The sequence below is a fragment of the Sceloporus undulatus genome, chromosome 1 (assembly GCF_019175285.1).
Source record: "Sceloporus undulatus isolate JIND9_A2432 ecotype Alabama chromosome 1, SceUnd_v1.1, whole genome shotgun sequence".
NCBI lineage: Eukaryota > Metazoa > Chordata > Lepidosauria > Squamata > Phrynosomatidae > Sceloporus > Sceloporus undulatus.
The window spans coordinates 301,631,576-301,644,461 of record NC_056522.1 but is presented as its reverse complement, the minus strand read 5'-3'; the positions used below and the strand labels follow the sequence as shown (position 1 = coordinate 301,644,461).

The following is a 12,886-nucleotide window of genomic DNA, read 5'->3' as shown; positions in this document are numbered from 1 at the left end:
GTGTTTTTGTATGTGCATGAGATGTGTGAATCTTGGCCTTTTGAAAAACTACATAATGCATGTTTTCACTTTCAAGATGGCAAATTATTTCCTGTCTTTTTGGCAAGAGTTCTCTCCTTTGTGAGAATGGGTTTTGCACAAATTGTAGAATTTGAACCTGTGGTGCTTGCTGTTCACACTTTCAGATCTAAACTGAATGGTTACTTCCAAGTAAAGTAAATCCAAGTATTGACTTACCTTCAACAATTAATTCAGTGGATCATCTCCAGCTGAGTCTAGCAACTGGATTTTTTTTTTTTTTGTTAACTGCTGTCGAGTCAATATCTACTCATGGTGACCCAAGACCCACTGTCCTCCACTGCCTTGCTTAATTCCTGCAATCCCATACCCATGACCCCCTTAACAGAGTCCATCCATCTAGCATGCAACCTTCCTCACTTCTTACTTCCCTCCACCTTTTCCAGCATTATTGTCTTTTCCAATGAGTCCTTCCTTCTCATGATATGGAATTGGATTTAGGGCTTCAAAATCAGAAGCACTATTAGTCAGACTATGCTTCTATACTTGGTATGTTTGTGTCTGCCTCACAAAGACAAAAACACAGAAGCTTTACTCAGAGATATTTTTGCTCAGTGTCTTGAGCTAGCCTCTCTTATTGAAATGAGATATTTCATTTATTTTCTTAACACCCCTAGTATACAGGACAATGTGTTCTCTCCTGTGTGCATGGATCAGTGTACGTGTGCAATGAGCAAAAGAATGTCCATCTGCTTAATTCCTGATCACATAATGCATATTATGGTTACTAGTAGGTAGTAACACAATTGACATGTGGTTTGCTTGCTTCCATTGAGTGATTTGCTCTGCATGTTTTGAGTTCAGCCTACCATAATTTTTTTTGATCTGTAATCTGTAGCTTGGTTCACTTGTCTGACTTCACTGTGTGTGGGCTTTGAATTATTTGCCATGGATTTATTTCTTGCCTTTTGTACTGGAAAAGTGTTTCCTTAGTATTTCCAACCTGAAAAAACGGTTTTTACATTTTCTTCTAAATGCACCATTATGTAGCTATAGCAGTCCAATAAAATACATAATATATGTATGTGTGCATGTGAAAAATCCATGGTGTTATATTTCTCTGAATCCTCCATAACCATAACCATTCTTGATTCATTATCACTTTACTAGACTTTTTTCTTTCTTTCCACACAGACGTGCAGTTTTGTATGCATTTTTCATAATATACCTATTTTATGCATATTCCCACGAGCATGCATTTTTGAAATCCTCTCATACACACCCTCCCCAGACTAAGCTGTATTTGTGCATATTGTCAATAGTACACATTTTTAGCTGCTTGTATTTTAAAAATGTACATGTGGGCAGAGGACAGACAATTCTACTTACTCCTTGTGTAACTTGTTCTTTAAGGAAATCATTGTGGAGAGAAGGAAGAATTTGGCTAGCCCTAGCAAAATCCAATGGGGATGAAGAAGGTGTCAGCCAATCAAATTCAAGATGGGAGTGTATAAAAGGCTAGGTAGAATCTGTTGATGGAGATTAGCGCGAGAGTTTAAGTTACAGTTGGAGGTGCAGTGTTAGAGATAGGGATGGATAGAGTCCAGAGGTGAGGGACTCAGGGGATATACAGAACTCTGAGAGAGGGTGTTGCAGTGGTGTAATATCTGATGGGATATCATTAGCCTTGGTGGTTGGTAAGAACCAAGTTTAGGAAAGTAATCTAATATAAGGACTGTGTGGGTCCTGGGTAAAAAATAACTATTGTTCTCTGGAGAGAGTAAAGTAAACTGTAACAAATTGGAACCAAGAAAGTAAGACCTTGAAGTAACAAGTGCATAAACAACTCAACAAGTGAAACATTGTTCAAATCATCTTTCAAATAAAGTTTTAATATTGTTCACATACAGGCTTGTCTGGGAATTGAGTAAGTAACCACACTACTGCCATTTACAAATAAGGAAATTAGTTTCACATATCAGTTGGTGTACACAAGAAAAATGAAGTGACTGTCACACATGGGGTGGTAATGTCACCAGTTAATAAGGGAAAGATTTTAAAAAGTAGAAGTGCTTGTCACAAATTTGTGGCAACAGTGGGGTTAAAAAGGCCCATAGTGCTGCCATCAAAGAAAAGTAATTAAAGGAAAATAGGTGGTCCATTGCAAATTGGTGGCAGTGGTGGGATAACATAACCCATTGTGCTGCCACAAGAGGAAGAGACTGTGTGTCACTGTCACAATCACCAATTCCAGTTGCTAGTTATGCAGCTTAATACTTTGTGAAGTTGAAGACTTTCATGGCCAACATCCATAGTTTTTTGTGGGTTTTTCGGGCTATGTGGCCATGTTCTAGAAGAGTTATTCCTGACGTCAGGAAATGTCAGGAATAAACTCTTACAGAACATGGCCACATAGCCTGAAAAACCCACAAAAAAACTAAGCTTAACACTTTACTTCCAAGGACCATCTTGTTGTACTCCCCCATTGTTCCAAAGTCTTTTATTAATTAAACAGCCGCTATCTGTGCCTACTGACCAATGCTGTCATAAACAGAGACTCTAATCAAAAGTTATTTCCATTGCATTCAGTGACTCCTAGGTGAGTATGCATAGGCAGAGGATAGCAGCCTTAATTCTTAACCTGGGGTAACAGTATACAGTATTAATAAATTAGTTTAATCCTTTTAATTTTATCTGCTTCATGTCATTACCTGAGAATTATATATTCAGCAGTGTTTATTTTCTGTGGTTAGACAATAAATGCTCTGATGCTTTTCATGAATATCAAATAGATTTTGTGCCTGGGAGCAGTGACATCTCCCCACCCACATTTTAATGTAATATAATCCAGGACGATCCATAGAATTATAGTCTCAGTCATGTGTTACTTCATTGTTTTTTAAATTAGGCTATACAAAGGTCACTTGGCCATGATTCACATATGAAACACAATGCCCTACACAGTTGCTTACCTTTATTTCCTGTGTCTGGAAACTTGAATTCTTGTGATATATCAAGAGGATATTTGATGCTGTGTGAATGTTTGCAGTCCTCATTCTGGTAATCAATGAGATGTAAAATTGCTGCAGTTTCATGCTGCCTGGAGCCTATGCTGACAAACCTCATTTGGTTTGTCACAAGGCATAAACCACTCATGAGACCACGTCATTAGCTTAGTTTCTTTCTAATGTGAAGGGAAAAGTGAACCAGGCCAGCTTTTAAGGTGACATTTTACTTGCTTTTGTAACTTTTGAAAAGCCTAAGTGATAGTGATATCCAGGTATAACTTGGATCTCCATTTTGCAGAAATGTGTGAAATAAGAACAGAAACTTTTAGGTGAAAATAATGTTCTGCAATTAAAATTAGTTAGGAAAAGTTGAAAGGTGCTGCAATAGTTAGGGCTAGGCTGTTTAAATGACACACACATCCTAAGAGGCCAGAAGCTTTACCAAACCTGCACTCTAGTCCTTAGGACTGGAGTGTGGCTTTGGCATGGCTTCCAGCCCCTTAGGACTCATGCAGCATTTAAATAGCATACATCCAAAGTGACCTGAAGCAGCTTTATTTTGGCCTGTCTGTTTGGGTCTATTGACACCAATTGACATTAGGCCTCCTGTCTCCCCAGACCTCTTTTCTTTAGTGCAAACCCACACCCTGAGAGTTGCTTCAGCAACACTCTCCCTCAATAGAGTCCAACCATTCAGAGATCTCTCTTTCTCTCTTGTATCCATTTCCAGCTGTTTTCATGCCCCCCTAGTTGTTTGTAAAGTTAATGGGCTTCCTCACTCAAGACCAAACCACTTCCAAATATTTTACAATAGGAATATCAAATAATTATACATAGTTACTGGAGAAATCCACTTCCCTTCCAGGTGCTTTGGGAATTTTAGCTAATCTCGGGGTAAAGGGCCAGTCCAATGGTGGCGGCACATGATGACATAGTCCCTGCTAGTCAAATCATGCTTGGACTTTGATGCTACGACGTCTTCTTTCACCATACTATTGATCATATCCTTTACTTTCAGTGGCCAAAACACTTTCTTATACATTCTGTAACTTTTGACAAATTTTGTAATTAAGCTTGACATCTAGAAAGGATTTCAGGTAGAGGTTTTGTGATTTTCACATTTTGTGATGGAATTCATGTTAGGTGTGGGGCTTCTCACCAGCAGGCATTCTTAGTTCTGATTTTTCTCTCTAATGAAATACTATCATTGTTGGTGAATTGACTCTGAGCTGCTACATTTTTAAACAGTTTGCTGATATATAGTCAGAGCTCTCTTGGAAAACTGAAGATTGACAACCATTTTGTTCAAAGCTCTGGGTGAGGCATTGGACCTCTCTTTGCTTAAAGGATAGGGAATGTTTTAAACATGCTGTTTCACAATTACACTGCTTTAAACTTAATTATTAACATCTGACAACTTCCATTTCTTGACCTAGCTCTGCAGCAAATCAAAAGGTGGCAACTCCAAACTGTGAAATGTTACTTCTTTTGTATTTTTCTTTTCTTTGTTGTGGACTAATGTGGAATTTATCTGACATCAGTGTCTTCCTCACATAATTGAGGTCATCTAGGTAATTTCAAATGGGAAGTATAGGAAAAATATATTGTGCTGACAATAAGAAACTATATGAATTGCCTCTGAATTTCATGTTTTTGGCAAACTTCTCTGTCTTCATTTTCTGTATCAGGACTCCTATTTGAATTATATTTGGAGTGGAGGACCCAGTTTAGTGTAGCAATTTGGGAAATTTGTGAAGCCACAGATGTCATGGGAGAATCCCATTATATTATGCCATGCCATGCCATGCCTTCTTGGAGAGGGGTGTTTCTGACAAAGGGACTATGAGCTTCTTCCAATTGGGTTGGGGTTGTTCATGTTACTCAAGTGGTGCAGGAAGGAAGTGCACTTCAACAGCTTCTATCCAACTGATGCTATATACAGTATTATAGAGTTGTTATTGTTGTGTGCTCTCAAATCATTTCTAATTTATGGTGACCCTAAGGTGAACCTATCATGAGGTTTCCTAAGCAAGATTTGTTCAGAGGAGGTTTGTCATTGCCTTCCCCTGAGGCTGAGAGCATGTGACTTTCCCATGGCCATCCAGTGGGCTTCATAGATAAGCTGGGAATGAAACCCTGGTCTCCAGAATCATAGGCCTGTTACAGATGGGCATCCTAGTACGCGAGGAGCGCGTACTAGGGTTAGAAAGGGGCGTCCTTTCCGGACGCCCCCAAACTTAACATGTGCTTGGTGCGTCCAAAATGGTGGTGCCTGTTCCACATGGGGGCTGCCATTACGTCACGAATGCGCCGCCTCCAAATGGGGCGGTGCGGACATGACGTCTTTGCACCGCGCGAGGGTGCCTAGAGCGCCTTTTTCGCGACGCACGAAGGAGCTCCAAAACGGAGCTCCTTCTGCGATTTGCATCACTGGCGCAGCCTTTAGACAGCCACCGGGTGTCCTTGGGGCATGAAGCCCCAAGGACACCCCTTTCCAGGCTGTGGGGAAGCGGCCTTTTGCTGCTTCCCCACAGCCTGGAAGCAGCAGATCAGGGCCCCAGAGGCTGCCGTTCTGGCAGCTGAGGCCCTGATCCGGCGGGGAGAGGAGCGCCTACAGGCTGCCCCAAAGGGGCGGTCTGTAACGCGCCATAGTCTGCCAGGCTGAAAAGTGGAGAAGGCTCCTGTATCTTTAATAGTCATGTAGGAGAGGCAGGTAGTGCTTCTCACATAAAGAAGGAATCAGTAATTCACCCTAAACATTAGGAAGAACTTTCTGACAGTAAGAACTGTTTGACAGTGGAATGTGCTTCCTTGGAGTGTGGTGGAGTCTCCTTCTTTGGAAGTATTTAAAAAGAGGTTGGATGGCCATCTGTAGGGGGGTCCTTTGCAGGGGTGGGGCCTGATGGCCCTTAAGGCCTCTTCCAGCTCTATAATTCTATGAAAATGTGCTGAAATTCACTGTTCTACACAATCATTAGAAGTATTGGAGTTTTCTGCAGTTTTCACATTGGCAACTGTATGGCAGCAGAATCTATCTATCTATCTATCTATCTATCTATCTATCTATCTATCTATCTATCTATCTATCCATCTATCTATCTATCTATCTAATCCCCACCAGTGTAGGAAGCTTACTTGAGATTAATCACACACCATGAATAATTGCATTAAGAATTGCAATCAAAAACCTCCAAAAACTGTAATTTTTGGTCAAATGATTCATGAATCATTATAAATGAAGACTAATATTTAGAAATAAGCAGAACATTTCATAAAAACATATCAACCAGGACAAATGATTGAATTCATTGTATAAATACTTTGATTACTTTGCTCATACTACTGAAGCAGAATGACATAGAAACACATATGGAGATATTCATTTGATCTTCAGCATCTTGGGAATTTACTCTGTTGGTGATAGATAAATCTTCTGTTATTCTTTTCAGTCTTCTATCCTATTATTGCTGTTATACAACATACAATTATTTTGTTTTATTTGACTGCAATTTCAAAGGATAAATATAATAAGAAAGAGCTATTCTTTTTTCTTAATGCTTTGTTTACAACCTCTCTCTTGTCTTGAAAATGGTGAGTTAATTAAGTATATATCTAATTTTTATTTATAGCCTCCCTTTTCTCACAAAGAATCCTTGTACTCTAGTGCTACAGAGCAAATCAGTATATATTATTATTGTTCAAGACTTGCTGAAAAGGATGGAACTGTGTGTGTGTGTTTGGGGGAACTTTTGGGATCTTAAACATAATGGGGCAAAACCCACATGGAATTCATAATCAGTGAAGGTCATGAAAAAAAAAATGAATGCAACCAATCTTTTGTTTGGCACTGAGTACATTATTTGGCAGTGTAAATTTTGAAGAGAGATCTGTCATCCCCTCCCCACCTAGAATTGCAATGATATTCAAATGTAATATTAATGTAATATAGGCGGTTTACAGACTGCCCAAAAAGGGCAGTCTGCCGCCACCTCCATTTCCGCCGCTGGGAAGCCTCAGCCTCCAAACGGGGAGGCTTCCCGGTGGTGGAAAAAGAAGCCGCAAAAAGCAACTTCTTTTTGCGTTGCAGTTGCAATACACAAGTGTGCAAATGGCACACTCATGATGTCGCAAGTGCAGGGGGACGTGCGGACGCTAAGCGTCCAGCACGTCAAAATGGCAGCACCCATGTGTATAGGGCGACACAATTTTGTATGTACTTGGTACGTACTAGGGTTAGGGCATCCGGAAAGGACACCCTTTCCTAACCCTACTACATACCTAGTACGTACTTTTTGCGCGTCTGGAACGCGCCATAGATTTACGTTGGTGTACATGGTGACTTAGCATTTAAGATGCCAATTGTGATGACTGCAAGGTTGGCAGATTAGCAATTCCAGATGCAAGCACTGTGCGACGTGAGCTCCCATCAATAGTCCCAGCTTCTGCCAACCTAGCAGTTCAGAAGCATGTAAAACATGCAAGTAGATAAATAGGTACCACTTCCGTGGGAACGTAACAATGTTCTAAACCAGGGGTTCCCAACCTGGGGGTCGCGACCCCTTTGGGGGTCACTCAACCCTTTCTTGGGGGTCACCAGGTTGAGATTCTCCCCTGCCTCCCCCTCCTCCCTTTTTCCCTGTTGGTGCCAGCGCTAGCACCGGCACCCATGAGGAGAAGAGGAAAGGGCCGGGGGCTGTCTCCTCCTCTTCCTTTCTCCCTGTGGGTGCCATCGAAGGCACCCGTGAGGAGAAGGGGAAAGGGCTGGGGCCGACCCCTCCTCTTCCCTTCTCCCTGTGGGTGCCATCGAAGGCACTCATGAGGAGAAGGGGAAAGGGCCGGGGCTGCCTCCTCCCCTTCCCTTCTCCTCGAGGGTTCCATTGAAGGCACCCACGAGGAGAAGGGGATGGAGACGGGACTGCAAGCCCCAGCAGCCTTTGCAGCCGGAAGTCCCACCCCTTCTTCCCTGGTGGCCTCCCTGATTGGTTGGGAGGCCGGGAAGGGGTGGGACATCCGGTCGCAAAGCCCACTGTGGCTTGTAGGCAGTTGAAAGTCCCGCCCCTTCCTCGCCTCCCAACCAATGAGGGAGGTTGCGGGTGGGACTTTCGCCCACAATGGGGGTTGCGGCCCAAAAAAGATTGGGAACCACTGTTCTAAGCATTCATGCTGGCCACATGGTCACAGAGTTGTCTTTGACAATGCTGGCTCCCTTTGCTTGGTAGTGGAGATGAGCACTGCCCCCTACAGTCAGACACAATTAGACAATCTCATCAAAGAGGAAACCTTTACCTTTCTTTACCATGTATAAATACATTGTGACTTGCAGATCATTAACTTATAAGAGCCAGCATGGTCTAGTGATTTTAGAATTGGATTATGACTCTGGAGACCACAGTTCAAATTCCGTCTCAGCCATTGAAACCTATTGGGTGATCCTGGGTAAGCCACATTCTCTCAGCCTCAGAGGATGGCAGTAGCAAACCCCTTCTGAAGAAATATACCAGGAAAACCCTGTGCTAGGTTCATCTTAGGGGCTCAGTTTTTCAGGAGTGTTTTTCAGGCACACAAAAACAATGAAGGATTACAGATAAAGCTGCATTAACTCTAGTGATCTAAAATATGGCTTTAGAAACAGGGTGGATGAGGCACAACAGCCCTATCTTAATTGCTATAAAATATTTACAGTTCCTTAATTTGCCCGTATAGGAAAAGATGGGCAAAAAAAGCATAATAACATCTTAAAACCTATGCCAATGAAGTGCCAATCTACAGAAGTAAATGTTATGCGTAGTACATGCCCCCTGTCCTTCACATGTCTACCCCTTTCACATGGGGATCCCCATAGAGATACGTATATGCTTCACCAGTCACCAATTTGAAAATTAAGGCTGTGTTATTTTCTCAGTAATCAACTACAAAATAAAGCACATTAAATGCAAGAGACACAGTTAAGGAAAAGCACATGCTGTGACAGACTTGAACGAATATCTGTTCTAAGTAAGTGCTAGATGTATTTTCTAGTTTGACCCAAATTCTCATGGCAGTTAAAGTCCAGTAATTTTTAATAGCACAATTCTTTCCTATGAAACATTAAAAATGTTCACATGTCATATTTTACCTGTTCTTCTCCTTTCTCCTCTTCCTCCTTGTCACTGTTGTCATAATCACACTGAAAGCAAATTTATTGATGCAATTTTACATTATACATGTACATGCAGCTAAAATTTATTCGTTACTCGCCAGTAAGTATATGGGGCCTAATCAAGATGGGACCCATGCTGATGGGGAATCTTCCACACAAGGTGATTTTTACACCTCTCCCTGAGGAAAAGCTGTGATGGAGACCACCTATAGGGGAAACAATGTGACTAGAATGCATGTGATAAATACCAGAGAGATGTTTAAGCTCCCCTATTCACACAGCAGCATGATCCAGATTGGATTTTGGGAACCCACTCAGGATTAAAAAAAAAAGTTTACTGCATAGAATTAGGTTTTTTTTCTGTTTTTTTGCCAAATTTAGTACTTGAAACATAACAAAATCTGCCTCTAACATGCTACTGTTCTGTCAGTGTCTTTCTTCTCAAACTTCTGGGTTTTCTGTAGACCTGGAGAAGACTCCAGTGACAGGAGAGAGGACCTCATTTACAAGGCTATGTCCAGGTCTCATAGGTGCATATTTTCTGTCAGGGTCATTGCTTACCTTTGAAAATGGTAAAGTAGATCTTAACAAGAGAACTGTCAACTTGATCTAGTGGGTTTATCACAAGATATATACTCTTGTGACCCACCATATGCCCATGTTTTGTTTTTGTTTTTGGTAGAAGCTATATAGGTTTTGAACTTCTCATATTCAGAAAAGCCATTTTGCCAGACAAGATAAAGGCTATGGACTACCTCCTATTGCATTGTCTTTGAACTCACCCTGTTTTGCTGGGCTTATCAGTGCTGAGCTGTTGTACTGATGGCAGTTACCAAATTTGTTGATGTCATGTGTCACAGTCAGTCTTTGTTTTCTGACTTGTTAAATTCTATAATGGCTTTCTCCAAGATAAATTACTCTTTGTAACTAAATTTCCCAGTCATGTGGATATTTGAATGTTGTCACAAAAAAGAACTTTTCCAATCATAGCTCTCTTTTCCCAGGCATGAATGCAGGACTAATTCACTATGATAGGTGTGCACTGGCACTGAACCAAATATTTTCTTCATATTTTAAACAGATTGGGATAATGAAGAAAGACTGGCCATTTAAAAGGAATGGGTTGCCTTCAAGCTTGCTAGCCCCAAGAAAGAAGGTCTCTGTGTGTGTGACTCAAGGAGACAGAGTTCCCACTAGATCGTCTGCTTTATTGTCCAGGAACTGAGAAGGGATGAAGATGGACTAGATATTCTGGTAGGTTGTTTACCATCTGCACATACAAACAATGAGCAATAAATATGAAGATATGATTGTGAGGCAGTGTTTACAGTACCAAGTGAATATTTTGCCTAGGGGAATGAAAAACAGCAAAAGCCAGGCAGGTGCGGGAACATTGCCTTGATGTGTACAATTGCTGTGCTCGCAGACACTGCTTGATCATTACTTCCACTTGTGTTGAGGTGTTTTAACAAAACATGGAGCTGTTTAGGAAGGGGCATTTAGAATTCTCAGCCAGAAAGCTCTTAGGTTTCACTGAACTACAAACCCCAGAATGCAACAGGAGGCAGCCAGAACAGTAAAAGCAAAATAGTAGCACTATAAGAATGTAGTGTGGTAATGCCATAAAGTCCATGGTTTTGTCTGTTGTATCTGAATAATCTTCTCTGTTTTGTTTTTCTTCCAAAAATCCAAAGAAACAAATACTTAATTCTTCCTCTAGTGTTTTAGGACAGAAACAACCCAACTACCACACTTGCTTCTTTAGATGAGAAAGTGGCTGTGTTTGTGTGATTCAGTAGAGAAATCACCCAGAAAAACTCTGTGATTTGTTTAGCTACTCCCACTACAGTTGAGAGTCTGGAAGCATGCTTCAGTATACAAGTCATATTCTTTAAGACAAGATTGCAGTTGTCTCACTTATTGTGTTGTGTGGCTTCATTGATGAGTCTGAAGCCTATAAATTTTTTGGTTAGTGTTGGAATGCAGAGAAGATTTTCCTGGATTTTCTTATATTCCCCTCCTCATTAGTATTTTTCAATATAATATGCTAATGACTCAGTTAAATGAGTTAAGATTTGCAAATCAATTTTGAGATCCTGAGAAGAAAGAAGGCATTACTCAAAGAAGGAAACTGGGAGGGAAAATATTTTTGATCTAGAGAAGTCTTCATTAGAGCAAAATGTGGTGATATTAAACTCATGGCATCATTGCAAAACTGGTCCAGCAAGAGAAAGACTAAGAAATAACACACACATGTTCTATATGCATGTGGATGAGAATGTTCAGAGTTGAAGTCCGAGAGGTCTGGAGGATGACAAGTTGAAAAATATTTTTTGCAGAATGATTTGTATTTGCTTCTCCCTTCTGCTATTCCCAAATTCAGTCAATCGATCAGAATGGAGCAGCTCATAAAATAAGCTTACAATTATTTGTTAAATTTATTAAGATGGTGGAAAAATCCAGACCACATGCTCTTGCTGAATGCACCTCAGATGTTATTTTCAAGTGAATGTCACTATATCTAGGAAGCAGGACTGGAATGAAAATATGTGTGTCTCTAACGTAAAATATTGAGAGGCACAGAACCCACTGACAGATAAAGAAACAAAGAAAAACAAAATAGAGTGTAGGGTTTTAAATCTTCATTAAATTCATTCTCATAGGAAATAATAATTTAATTAATTTTCTACCCATTGCAATAAAGTCCTTAAAACCTGTGCAGGTTACAAGGGCTCTGCACAGTTCAAGATTTATTTTGTTCAGCAATGCACACTAATCATGTTTTATGGCAGAAAACCTGCTTCTTGTGCAGAAATCCCCATAGAATAAGTGTCCAAACTGTGAAGTTACTCATCATTTTCGATTCTCTCTCTTTGTGCTTGTGTGTTTGAAAATTTTCAATTTTTTTTTCATCTTTAGTCTAGATCTCCAGTTCACATTAATCTTAATAAACTATTGCTAGGAACCTAGTGTTACACAGCAAGATGACACAGAAGTCCTTTTCTCCAGCATGCCTGTCTTGTAAGCATTTATAAGCTTGTTCTTCCCCATGCCTCTACACTGTTCTTGTTCCTGAGAGCTGTCTGCCTCTGAATGAGAACACAGAAGAGTTCCTTTTTTGGGCTACCACTTTCACCAACCATCAGATACTGATGAGAACAATTTAGGCCTACTGGTCCTCAGGATTCTGGGAGTTGTAATCAACACCAGAAACTGGTCTGTTCCTGTGGACGTCATAAATCCACAGAAAAGAAAGACATGTGATTGCCTGCCTTGATGTGTAAACACTTGGCATTAATTGCTGTGCATTTAGTGGCACAGGGGTTTGGCTACATGAAGACAATGCACTGGGGAAATTGAAGGCTTTACTGATTCATGTAAGGTGTCTGTTATCAGTTACCCTAAAATTACAAAATTCTTCCTTTAAAACTTTTACTTGTAATCAGGGAAAACAATAGACAAAGATTATTATGATTCTGCTCTTTTCATGCAGTTTGATCAGGCATTTGCTGCTCCTCTTGCTGACAAAGAAACAAAGGTTACATGTTCATTGGCAATACTTCAGCTCTGAGATATTTTCTTGAGATTTTCTGAAGATATGTTTTGCTCTGTGCTATTGAAGTTTGACTTAATTACCTTGCATGGGTTCTGAGATCCTGCAAGGGATCAGAGGTTTATGAACTTCACACATTTTTAAAACCAGTGCACCTTACTCTCAGTT

The 12,886-nt window shown here is 40.5% G+C and overlaps 1 protein-coding gene across 9 annotated transcripts in view; it reads left to right on the top strand.

The window, feature by feature from the left end:
- LRRC4C (leucine rich repeat containing 4C) overlaps positions 1-12,886 on the top strand; it is a 1,065,799-nt gene that overhangs the window by 909,150 nt on the left and 143,763 nt on the right. For 8 of the 9 annotated variants that reach the window (XM_042446440.1, XM_042446441.1, XM_042446445.1 and 5 more), the window contains one exon: positions 10,247-10,419. The exons of the other annotated variant lie outside the window; for it this stretch is intronic. The gene's annotated coding sequence lies outside the window, so the exon portion shown is untranslated. The remainder of the gene's footprint in view (positions 1-10,246; positions 10,420-12,886) is intronic. 9 annotated transcript variants of the gene reach the window in all.